General features: G+C 33.3%; 1 protein-coding gene and 1 non-coding gene across 3 annotated transcripts in view; one reads left to right on the top strand and one right to left on the bottom strand.

The window, feature by feature from the left end:
- The window catches only part of LOC110635845 (RGG repeats nuclear RNA binding protein A), a 73,968-nt gene that overhangs the window by 32,544 nt on the left and 29,366 nt on the right, over positions 1-12,058 (bottom strand). The gene's annotated exons all lie outside the window — the stretch shown is intronic.
- On the top strand, positions 6,724-6,830 carry LOC131178267 (small nucleolar RNA R71). The gene has a single exon (XR_009147401.1). It is a non-coding gene; the product is annotated as a small nucleolar RNA R71 (small nucleolar RNA).

Raw genomic sequence — 12,058 nt, 5'->3', positions numbered from 1 at the left:
ATAATCAAATTATTAAAAGATTAAGACACATAATTTTTTTTTTTTGAATCATTTGGGAGAAGGAACTTTATAACTATTCACCAATGCTAGCATATAATTTTGAAGCTTTTAAAGGGACTACATAAATAACATTGACTTTGAATTATAATTGTCCCTTTCAATTCACCCCCAAACTCATTTCTTTGTGTACTTGGGTGGTGAATTACTTTACATACCATAATTGAATTTGCTAGCCCCTTTTTTTTTTTAAAAAAGTGTATCTATCACTCAAAGAATTATTCTCATGGAGGGTAGGTAAGTGTTTGGGTTTATGGCTAGGCATTAATGTGGGTTCCAAAGAAATAAGAGGGATAAATATAGGCTCAAATTGGTTCTAAAGGGAAATTTTTAAGTGACGTTGGCTAAGGCTAAAATAATGGTTTAAAATTCAAAGAATGCCTAGAACATTTATTTTTCAAGTGCATGCTATGATTTCGCCTTGAAAGGTTTTGAAAGATTGTTCTAGGATTGGTGAGACATCAATTAGCTACTTCTCACCCTAGAGTTTTCTCTAAGCACTCAAAGTCAATGCAATTGATTGGGTGGCCCTTAGCTAAGAAGATATAAACTAAAGCAAGAATCTAATAACTTTGCACCTATCTAGAACTTTCAATCCATCAAACCCTTCTAAAAGTAAGCTCAATTACTCTTCAAAGCAATTCTCAATCCTCTAAGGACAAGGTAAAAATTATTTTTATGATATGCATGATCCTAAAATGAATGCATAAATCAAATTAAAATTAAGTGTAATCTATATGAAAACTATATGCAAATGTATGTGTATGAGTATAGACATGTGTGTGGTATATGTATAAGTATATGGATTATCTATATATGGATGAATGAAATACAATAAATGAATAAATGAAAATTTTAAAGAAAATTTTAAAATTTTGCAAAAATTTTGCCCTCACCCCCAAACTCAAATGAAACATTATCCTCAATGTCTAAAATGAATGCAAAGATGGGCAAAATTGTGTGAACTAATCAATTAATGAAATATATATAATTGGGGATTAAATCAATATAAGCTCAAGAATTCCAAAATTAGCTCAAAATGATATTAACAATGAAGCTTTAGAGAGAAAAATGTGAAAAGGTATCCCAAATGTATGAATTTACACTGCTTAAGATATTGCTTAACCTGTTGCATAGGGTAAGCAAAAGCATAAGCATTGGCATTGGCATAAGGATTGGCAACATACCATAAGCATAAATAGTAAAAGGGTAAGTTGTTACCTCCAAATGATGTTAAACATATGCAACTCAAAGGAAATTGTGCAACTCATCAATATCAACAAAATTAGGACTGAATAAAAGATAAAGTACAAAAGTAATATGCAAGAAGATGAAAAGGTGTAATGAAATAAAATCTAACAGTTAAATCAAGAATTAAACCTAAGAGCATTCATAGAATAACTATATCCATATTAGAAGATAAAATAAAATAAACTAAACTAAAGGAAAGAAGTGCAAATATAATCATAAAAACTAATTACCAAAGTATTACAACTATGACTAAAGTTTGAAGATTAAAATAAACAGATTACAAAATAAACCTAAAACAGAAACTAAAATAAACTAGTACTAACTACTGCTACTGTTTAAACTCTGCTGTCAAGGCTTTGTTGCTGTATCAGGGTCTGCTTCAGGTTCTACGGTAGGTTCATTGTGATCTGAAGCTTCAGAAGCAGTTTCCAAATTTTCTGTGAGGTCTTTCATTTCTTGAAGCATGTCTTGGCCCCAATGATATAAATTGTTATAAGATTGGGCCAATTTGTTGTAGAGCTCCAACATTTGAAGTTGTTGCTGCTTCTGCTTCTTTTTAAGAGATGAAAATCTTTTTTTAAGTTTCTTTTCTAGCTTCTTCTTTTGGTTGACCTACTACTGACCCATGGTTTCAATTTTAACTTCTAAGCTCTTCAAGGTTGCAAGGATATCTATGGTGTCAGGTGTGGGAACAGATGGTTGGACAGTGAAACTGGCTACTTTGGATTCCAAGGATCTTAAGAGGGACAAAATATCTGCTAAAAACTGCGGGGCAGTAGTTGTTTGGGGTTCTACTGGTGCAAAGGTAGTTGGGTCTGTAGTACCACTGGCTTCAGGATGCTGCTGTAACAAAGCATAGGTATGTCCTACTTTCTCACAAAGATCCAAGTGTAGCAACATTGTGCTGTCTATATATGATTCACCAGACACTGGCAGTAGCTTATATAGACTAGCATCAAAGCTAAATGAATTGGCTATGGTAGTTATATATCCTCCAAAGACTATACTACCTTTGGTATGTTTTGTGACAATTTGGTGCCAATGAGTAGCTAGGAAATGGGTTGTGCTAACTTGTTTTCTCTCCTTCATGCACCACAAGAAAAATAAATCTCCAGCACTCACAATGTTGTTACCATGTCCCCTTCCTAAAACAGTGTAAGAGATAAATCTATGGAGGTATTTCAACACATGATCGACTATCCTAGAGGCTTTTGCTGTCCTCTGTCTGTAATAACCCCCATAAGGTGCAATGTCTTTCCAGAACTGAACAGGGTCATAGATGGTTTGTTGCCACTCAATACTTTTATAGCCCGAACCCTGAAAACCAAAAATTTCATTCATAGAATCCATGTCTAACTCCCTATTAATGCCAGCACATCGAAAATAGATCACATCCTTATGCTCAGGTACTGTTGGTTTGAAATTCAGCCTTAAGGAACTCAAAAATTTCAAGGTCAAATCCTTGTACACTCGTTCCCTAATCTTAGCAAACTTAGTCCAGTTAACAGCGTCTAAATAGGCAAATACAGAGTCATAAATGCCTAACTCTTTTAAAATCTGCTCATCCATATATTTGTTTGCCAAAATAGGTTTAGAAGCTAAACTCTCATAAGTATTTTTCATATCCATGTCTTTAAAAGCCCAAGGTAATGGAGAAAGTACCTCCTCTATATCATTGGCAGATGACGCAGGTGCTACTGGAGCAGTGGCAGGCTGGGGGGAGTTTAAGGGTGATTGAGGTACAGGGGTTTAAATCGCTGGTGATGGAATTTGCGAGGAGGACCTAGTTCTTTTGCTGACTGGTTCAGAGGGAAGTTGAGGTGGAGAGTTTAAGTCCAAAGGAACAGAGGGCGTTCCTTTTCTTTTTCCCACAGTGGCTTTCTTGGGTCTACCCGCAGCCTTTTTAGTTTTACCTTTAGATTTGGTTTGAGTTGGCGCAGGTTCAGACATTGGTTCTTGGAACTGAGTTTCGAAAATGGGTGTTTCATTTTATGGCTCAGTTTGTGGCGAGAGGGGGGTCGGCGGAATGAGGGTTGGTGTTTGGCTTTGGGGTAGTGGTGGTGTTTGCGGTGGTGGCGATTGAGGTAGTGGTGGTGTTTGCGGTGGTGGCGATTGAGGTAGTGGTGGACTGGGACTGGGGTTAGGGTTTGTGGGTAAAGAAGATAGAGTACCCATTTTCGATTTGACAGAGCGTTGAGATTTTCTGGGTTTCGGTTTGTGGGTGGACCACATCTTGGTTCTCACCATTTAATGAAGAGAAATAAACTCTTCAGCTTCCCTAAAAATGCAGGAAAAAATGGTGTGAGAAGGGATTCGGCGGAATGAAGCTTTGGTTTATCGGGAGTTTGGGCGAGGGCTTTATAAAAAAATGGCAGAAATTTTGGGCTTTTTAAAATGTGGGGCAGACATCTGGTAATTTGGGTTATGCTTGGGGTTAAGCATAGGGTTAAGCAGAATTTGCATAGGATACAGCTTAGTAAGCAACATCATCAGCAAGTTTCGGCAGGTTTGGGAAAAATTATGATTTTACTTACCAAAAATAGTCCAAATGCTATGGAATGCTATCATGACCCTCAGCAATTACCAAATGCACATTAATACCACAAAATTGAAAAATTTAAGCTCATCATCTCTCATAAACTTATCAAGCATGATACAAGCATGTGGTAATTAACTCAAATTAGGCACCAATTGTGATTACCTTTTTGCAAACTTAATGAAATGGTCTCATTCCTAAACTTATACCAAAAGCACATTTTCAGCAGCATTTGAGCCAAGTTTCAGACATTCAAAAATTATAGAAAAGACATAGAAATTGACTTTTTAAGCAGTATGAGCAGTGACAAAAATTAGCAGACTACAAAAACTAGCAGCAATTCAAACAAAAACATGTAAATTTCTAACAGACTACAAAAACTATATATACACTGAAAGGTAAAACTTAACAAACGTTACTTTTGCACTTTAATAAAGCTCACATCAGTCCTAAATATCAAAATTGATCCTCATTTAAGTTGCATTTCACAAAACTTACACAAAACACAAAATTAAACATGTGCTATCAAGTAGATTGCAATATCAGCAATTTAACACAAGTTTAAAAGTGTTACTGTTCACAGGTACCGGATAAAGTGTAGTATTTTGCTTTATACTTGCTCTCTTTCAATTCTTTCTTTTTGCTACAAGTGTTAATTTGCCCAATCTTCATGAATGACCTATAAAAGATAAACAAATGTCACTTTTGAGTTTAATGAGGGTAAAAACTAAAAATGAAATGAAATGGAAAATTAATAAACTATAAAAGGATATGCTTGGGTTGCCTCCCAAGAAGCGCTTGTTTAATATCTTAAGCTTGACCTTCTTTTTCAAAGTTCATGGTGGTTGGAATTGGAAAATATTACCTCCCTTTACAACAGGTGCTGAAATGAATTTATACTTCAACTTTTTCCCATTATATGTGAAAATACATGTTGCTTTGTTCAGAATCCCAACTATATCTTGAAGAATATTCTTACAAACTTTAAATGAATCTCCTCTTTTGAGTGATTTTGATGGAGGCTTGAGCTTAACTTTTGAAGCTTCATTGTTAATCAAATGAGATGGTGAACCTGACTTTTTCTTTCGCACTTTATGCTGATTGCATTGCATTGGAATAGCTTGATTTTCCTCTAGTTTAGTAACTTCAGTTTTAGCATCATGCTCTATAACATCTACCCTATGACAAGAATTCATCACAGCTGGTTCCTTGGAATGTTGGAATAAATTAAACTCTATTTCCTCCTCCCCCACTGTCAACTTCAATTTCCCATTCTTTACATCTATATTAGCTCTTACAGTGGCTAAAAATGGCCTTCCAAGTATGATGGGTGTTCTTACATCCTCCTCCATCTCTAGTACAATAAAATCCACTGGAATGAAAAACTTCCCAACTTTTAATGGTACATTCTCTAAAATCCCAACTGGATACTTTATAGATCTGTCAGCTAACTGCAAAGAAATAGTTGTGGGCTTTAGATCTCCAACCTTTAACTTCTCACATATGGAAAGTGGCATCAAGCTAACACTAGCCCCCAAGTCACATAATGCTCTCTCAATACTTGTTCTCCAATGTGACATGGTATGGAAAAACTTCCAGGATCTTTCAACTTAGGTGGGAGCTTATTCTGCAATATAGCACTACACTCTTCAGTAAGTGCAATAGTTTCATAATCTTCCAACCTTCTTTTATTTGATAAAATCTCCCTAAAAAACTTAGCATAAGAAGGCATTTGAGAAATGACATCGGTGAATGGAATGTTGATATACAACTTCTTTAAAACTTCAAGGAATTTCCCAAACTGCTTATCTAATTGTGCTTTATGAAACCTCTGAGGAAAGGGCAATGGTGGCTTGTACAGTGCAGGAGGCACATATTTCTCTTCTATTTTCTTTTTATCTTCTTTCTCTTCATTTGCTTCCTTACTAGCTTTAGCTTTAGTTGAAGTGGATTCACTCTCACACTCATCTTTCTTTTCTTTCAACTTTACTTCAATTTCGTGTTCTTCCCCCATTACCTTTCCACTTCTTAAAGTAACAGCATTGCACTACTCCCTTGGATTCTCAGGTTGGCTAGGAAGCTTCCCAAAAACTTTACTATTTGAAGAGCTAGCCTGTTGAGCTATTTGATTTTCTAACATCTTATTGTGTATTGCCATTTGATCTACTTTAGATGCTAATTGAGAAATCATATCTTGTTGACTTTGATGGCTCACAAGTAGAGTCTCAATCATAGCTTCTAATCTAGCTGTCTTGTCTGGTTGTGCTTGTTGTGGTAGAGGTGGAGCAGGTGCATTTTGAGGTTTAGGAATTCCAGGAGGAGGACCTCTATTCTGCTGAAAATTCTGATGTTGTTGATACCCAGAAGGTTGCTGAAAATTCTGATGTTGTCCTTGTCTACCTCCCCAAGAGAAATTGGGGTGGTTTCTCCATGCTGGATCATAAGTTGCAGAAAATGAGTTACCACCTGGTCTTTGATTGTAGTTCCCCACATAATCCACTTGCTCACTTGAAAAATCTTGATTAAGTGCAGAAAAATCAGCTGCACAATTGACATTTGCAGCTCCAACTTCTACTGAATTACTAGAACCTCCAGCTGAAGAATCTACTTTCATGCTTAGCTTGTCCATTTTCCTTGTCAAAGCATCAAACTTAGCATTAATCATATTCATGGCATCAAGCTCAAACATACCAGCTGGTTTCTTGATCTCATTCCTTTCACAGCTCCATTGGTAGTTGTTATAAGCAATTTTATCAAGAGCAGAAAAAGCTTCATCTTCAGATTTTTCCATAAGATCACCTCCAGAAGATGCATCAATTTTACTTCTAATAGCTGGTGAAACTCCATTGTAAAAGTGTGGAACAAGCATCCACTTAGGAATCCCATGATGTGGAAATCTCCTTTGCAAATCCTTGTACCTCTCCCATGCTTCATACAAGCTCTCATCATCTCTAGGTTTGAAAGAAGTCAGCTCATTTCTTAGCTTAACTGTCTTGCTTGGTGGAAAATATTGAGCTAAAAATGCTTGAGAAAGTTCATCCCATGTTGTGATAGAACCCGGTGGCAATGAATGTAACCACTCTCTAGCTCGGTCCTTCAGAGAAAAAGGAAATAATCTGAGTCGAATTGCATCATCAGAAACTCCATTTATCTTCAACATATCACTGATCTTAAGAAAGTGTGCTAGATGCACATGTGGACTTTCACTTGGATTTCCTCCAAATTGTGATTGTTGTACCATCTGACAGAGTGCAGGCTTCAGTTCAAAATTATTAGCTTCTACTCTTGGTCTTGTGATACTTGGCATGAAATCCCCAATGTTAGGATAGGCATGATCCTTCACAGAGCGGTTGTTATTGTTGTTGGCCATTTCTTCTTGTAATTGCTCTTGCTCTTGTGCTCTTTCTTGTTGTTGTTGAGCTTTAATTTCAGCTTTTCTCCTTTTAGATTCTGCTCTTAAAGCTTTTGCTGTCTTTTCTATTTCTGGATCAAAGAATAAATTGATTTCTTCACTTTTTGTCCTTCTCATAAAATAAAGTACCTGAAAAACAAAATAAACAAATTCTCAAAATAAAATGGTAAAAATAAAATAAAATAAAATGCCCAAATTAACCAAACAAATAATTGTTCAATATCAAACAAAAATCAAATCCCCGGCAACGGCGCCAAAAACTTGATGGGGTGAATCCGCAAGTATACGGGTCGTCTTAAGTAATAAAGTGATGAATCAAGTATCGTTCCCACGAGGATTTGCAGTTGGAGTACCAAACTATGAATGAAGCGATTATTTGGGCTAATGATTAATGAATGAATGGTAAATGTAAATGAGCGAAGTAAATTGATTAATCTAATTGGAATATGTAAAGAGCAAGCAAATAAATTCTAAATCTAGTTTGCAATTAAACTAAATTAATAATGGGTAATTTAAATGAAAGTCTAATTATGTTAAAAGTGATTCCAGAGTTGGGGGTTTATGCATAAATTAATTGGGATTTGTCTTGGGCATTCCAATTTTTAGGGAAAAATAGAGTTTGAAGGTGATTAATTCTAAATTCCTTTGATTTCTTTTTCAAGCAAACCAAAGTGTGTTCTAAAATAACAAAACCTACTTTCATATGTTATTTGATTACTCTAAAACCCATTAAGTTTTGTAACCAATCATTAATTCCTCTTAAAATCCTAGTTTATTTCTAAATCTAGGTGATTTTAAGTTCCAATCCTTGATTATCTATCAATGACTTTCACCTTTCGCTCCTTCAATCAAAGATTAACACAATACCCAATGGGTACCAACATTTACAAGAAAGATTGATGGAAAAGTAAAGAAAAACATGATAAGAGGACTAAAATAGAAAAACCTAGGTAGAAGAACCCAAAACTCTGCTTTCTGGAGCCCCAAAAATGATTGCAGCAGCTCCTCCCCAGAAAAATGGCGTCTCCTCCTCTCTCTCTTATATTTTCTTTCCTTTTTGTTTCTCCTCCCTTTCCTCTTGTGGCAAAAACTAGGAAATGATGAATTTATATGGTCCCAAAAAGTTGCCCTAAAAGTAAATAAGAGCCAAGGAGTGGATAAGAAATGAGGTGTAAAATTATCCAAGTCAGCAGCATTATTCACGTTCTGGGCAATCTGCTTAGGGTACGGCTTAACCCTAAGCAGCTTCTTAGCAAATTTCAGCCTCTGGTCGCACTGTCTGCTTAAGGTTAAGCAGACCCTCAGCAAATCTTGGCAGACTTAGAGTAAAATAGACTTTTCTGCTCATGCTTGACTTGTGCTGGACCTTAAGCACTGCCGCTTTACCCTAATCAAGATCTTAAGCAAAGTCTCAAGCAAATTTCGGCTAACTTGCTCTTTCAAGGCTTGATTTCTTCAACTTTTCTCTATGCTTAAAGAACTCTAAATTTCGTCAAATCACTTCCTAATGCACTCATTGATCTTCGATTTGCCACAAAATCCTATAAAAAATAACAAAATTACAAAAATCAAATATAAAGTATCTAAAGTTAACAAATAAGATAAAATAAAGCTAAAAACATAAAATATACTAAAATATAAGGGCAAAATGGATGCAAAACTACCCTAAAATGCCTATATGAAATGAGTGTAACAGCAGCCACAATAGTCCTCGTTGTGCTGTGAGTAAAATATTAATTTTAATTATAATTTCGATATTATTATATGTTCAAGCATGCTCATGCATCACTTATATGTATGTATCTATATAGTTAAACACTAGGCACATTTTACATTGTATTCATAAATGTTGAAGTGTTATGGATGTTGTTTGTGGTAATTTGGAGTAGTGTGCGTGCGTTGGCGTGTGTGTGGTATAGTATTGGATATGAACAAGACAGGTAGACACGACTTGAGATCTTTGCTGGGACCCCGTGTTTGGTTTATTAAGCGAAAGTTCTGCTTAAGATCATCACTGGTAGATGTTGGATTAAGAGGGCTGTATAGGGTATCAGCTCCCATATATGTATTGTTTGACATTATCGGGTGTGTGAGTGCTCCAAATTACCTTTTTGCTGTTATGATATGAAATTTATGATGATGTTGCATTTCACTCCACAGGGTCCATTTGCTTTAGATAGCTATAGAGATTATGCTTAAAATTGATATTTTACTCTCTGAGTCGAACGCACACTCCTGTTCACCTATTTTTCCAGGCTACAGGATGAGACATTTTTCAAAATAACATGTTCCTTTTCTAGCAGGTTATGGATAAAATTACTTAACTGTATTATTATTGTCTAAATTTGTAATTTAAAACTCTGCATGTACTAGTAGTAGCATTAATCCTATCAGGGAATGCATGAATTTAAGTTTTCGCATTAACAAATGAAAAATTTTTATGAGTTTTAAATAGTTTGTAAATGATGTAACAGAATTGGGCTGGGATCCCCTAATTTTAGTTTCTGATAATTACTGGGCTCAGTTGGCCCGAAATAAAATTATAACAGTTTAATTTAAATTATTTTATATGCGTATTGGGCCTAAATTGTGGGCCAAGTCATGGGTTGAGAAATAGTTAAGCTTACTACGGGCCTAATAATAAAAAAATTTAATTTTAAATAAAAAAACTTTTTTTATAATAAAAATATTATAATTTTTTATAATAAAAATATTATAATATATAAAATTAATTATTATAATTTTATTTATTAAAATAATATTTATATTCTATTTAAAATATAGAACAAAATAATTAAAAAAGAAAAATTGGACGCTACTATAGCGTCCAACTTTTCATAAACTTTTTTAATTATTTATTCTTTTAATTTTAATTTTTTATTTCATTAAATTTTAATTTAATTTTAAATTAAAAAATAATATTTATAATAAAAATATTATAATATATAATATTAAATATTATGACTTTATTTATTAAAATAATATTTGTATTTTATTTAAAATATAAAATAAAATAAAATAATTAAAAATTTTAAAGAAAAGTTAGATGCTACTTACAATAGCATCCAACTTTTAATTTTTTTTAATTAATTATTTATTATTTAAAGGAAAGCTGGACACTATTTTTCCTTTCAAATTTTAATGGGCATACTATTATAAATAGCGTCCGAACCTTAAAAACGCTATTATAGTTTGCGTCCCACACTCACCTCGTTCAATTCAGTAAAATTCACCCCTTTTTAATAATTATTATCAAACTCGCCTTTTTTGAGATATTTTTTTTTATTACACCTTTTCTGTAAAAATCCCCCACAATTGTTTGTTATTTTTCTTGCAGCTCGCAATCTCAAGTAGCAGGACCGCAATTCTGAACATCTTTGACCTTCAGCGAAAATGGCCCAGTAAAATAATCACACATGGATCAAGCCCATCAAACTGAGAGTCGGCCCAAATACAGAAAAATCTGGAGCCCTGGAATTTCGAATTGCGGGACAAAGGAGGCAGGTTTTCTTCTCCTCTGACTTCGTTGGAGCATAAATTTCATTTGCAAAGCAGCCAGTGAGAGTGAGAGAGACAAACATGGCAATGGCTGCAGAAGATGATGAGTTCTAACTTCGACACTACGTGGGACGCAGGGAGAAATTCGGCCACGAGTTCCTTGAGTTCGAGTTCAGACCAAATGGTAAGCTTCGATATTCCAACAACTCCAATTACAAGAACGACACCATGATCCGCAAGGAGGTCTTCCTCACCCCTTCCGTCCTTAAAGAGTGCCACCGTATCGTCTCCGAGAGCGAGGTTTTCTTTCTTTCTTTCGCTCCCTCTTTATTTTATTATTATTATTATTTTCTCTAAAATGCTGCTTTCTCTCTCTTAAGGTTTGTTCTTTATATATATTTATATACATATAAAATTATATATATATTTATAATATTTTTATTATAAAAAAAGTTTTTTCATTTAAAATTAAATTTTTTATTTCCTTGCAGGTTATAGAGAAAATTACTTAACTATATTATTATTATCTAAATTTGTAATTTAGAACTCCGCATGTACTAGTAATAGCATTAATCTTATCAAGGAATGCATGAATTTAAGTTTTTGCATTAACAAATAAAAAATTTTTATGAGTTTTAAATAGTTTGTAAATGATGTAACAGGATTGGGCTGGGATCCCCTAATTTTAGTTTCTGATAATTATTGGGTTAAGTTGGCCTGAAATATAATTATAACTGTTTAATTTAAATTATTTTATATGCATATTGGTCCTAAATTGTGGGCCTAGTAGTGGGTTGAGGAATAGTTAGGCTTACTACGGGCCTAATAATAAAAAATTTAATTTAAAATAAAAAAACTTTTTTATAATAAAAATATTATAATTTTTTTTATGATAAAAATATTATAATATATAAAATTAATTATTAAAATTTTATTTATTAAAATAATATTTATATTTTATTTAAATTATAGAATAAAATAATTAAAAAAGAAAAATTGGATGCTACTATAGCGTCCAACTTTTCATAAACTTTTTTAATTATTTATTCTTTTAATTTTAATTTTTTATTTCATTAAATTTTAATTTAATTTTAAATTAAAAAATAATATTTATAATAAAAATATTATAATATATAATATTAAATATTATGACTTTATTTATTAAAATAATATTTATATTTTATTTAAAATATAAAATAAAATAATTAAAAATTTTAAAGAAAAGTTAGACGCTACTTACAGTAGCGTCAGTCCAACTTTTAATTTTTTTTAATTATTTATTTATTATTTAAAGGAAAGCTAGA

The sequence above is a fragment of the Hevea brasiliensis genome, chromosome 2, assembly GCF_030052815.1.
Source record: "Hevea brasiliensis isolate MT/VB/25A 57/8 chromosome 2, ASM3005281v1, whole genome shotgun sequence".
Taxonomy (NCBI): Eukaryota; Viridiplantae; Streptophyta; class Magnoliopsida; order Malpighiales; family Euphorbiaceae; genus Hevea; species Hevea brasiliensis.
The sequence above is the reverse complement of the archived record's forward strand: the minus strand, read 5'-3'. Positions and strand labels throughout refer to the sequence as shown.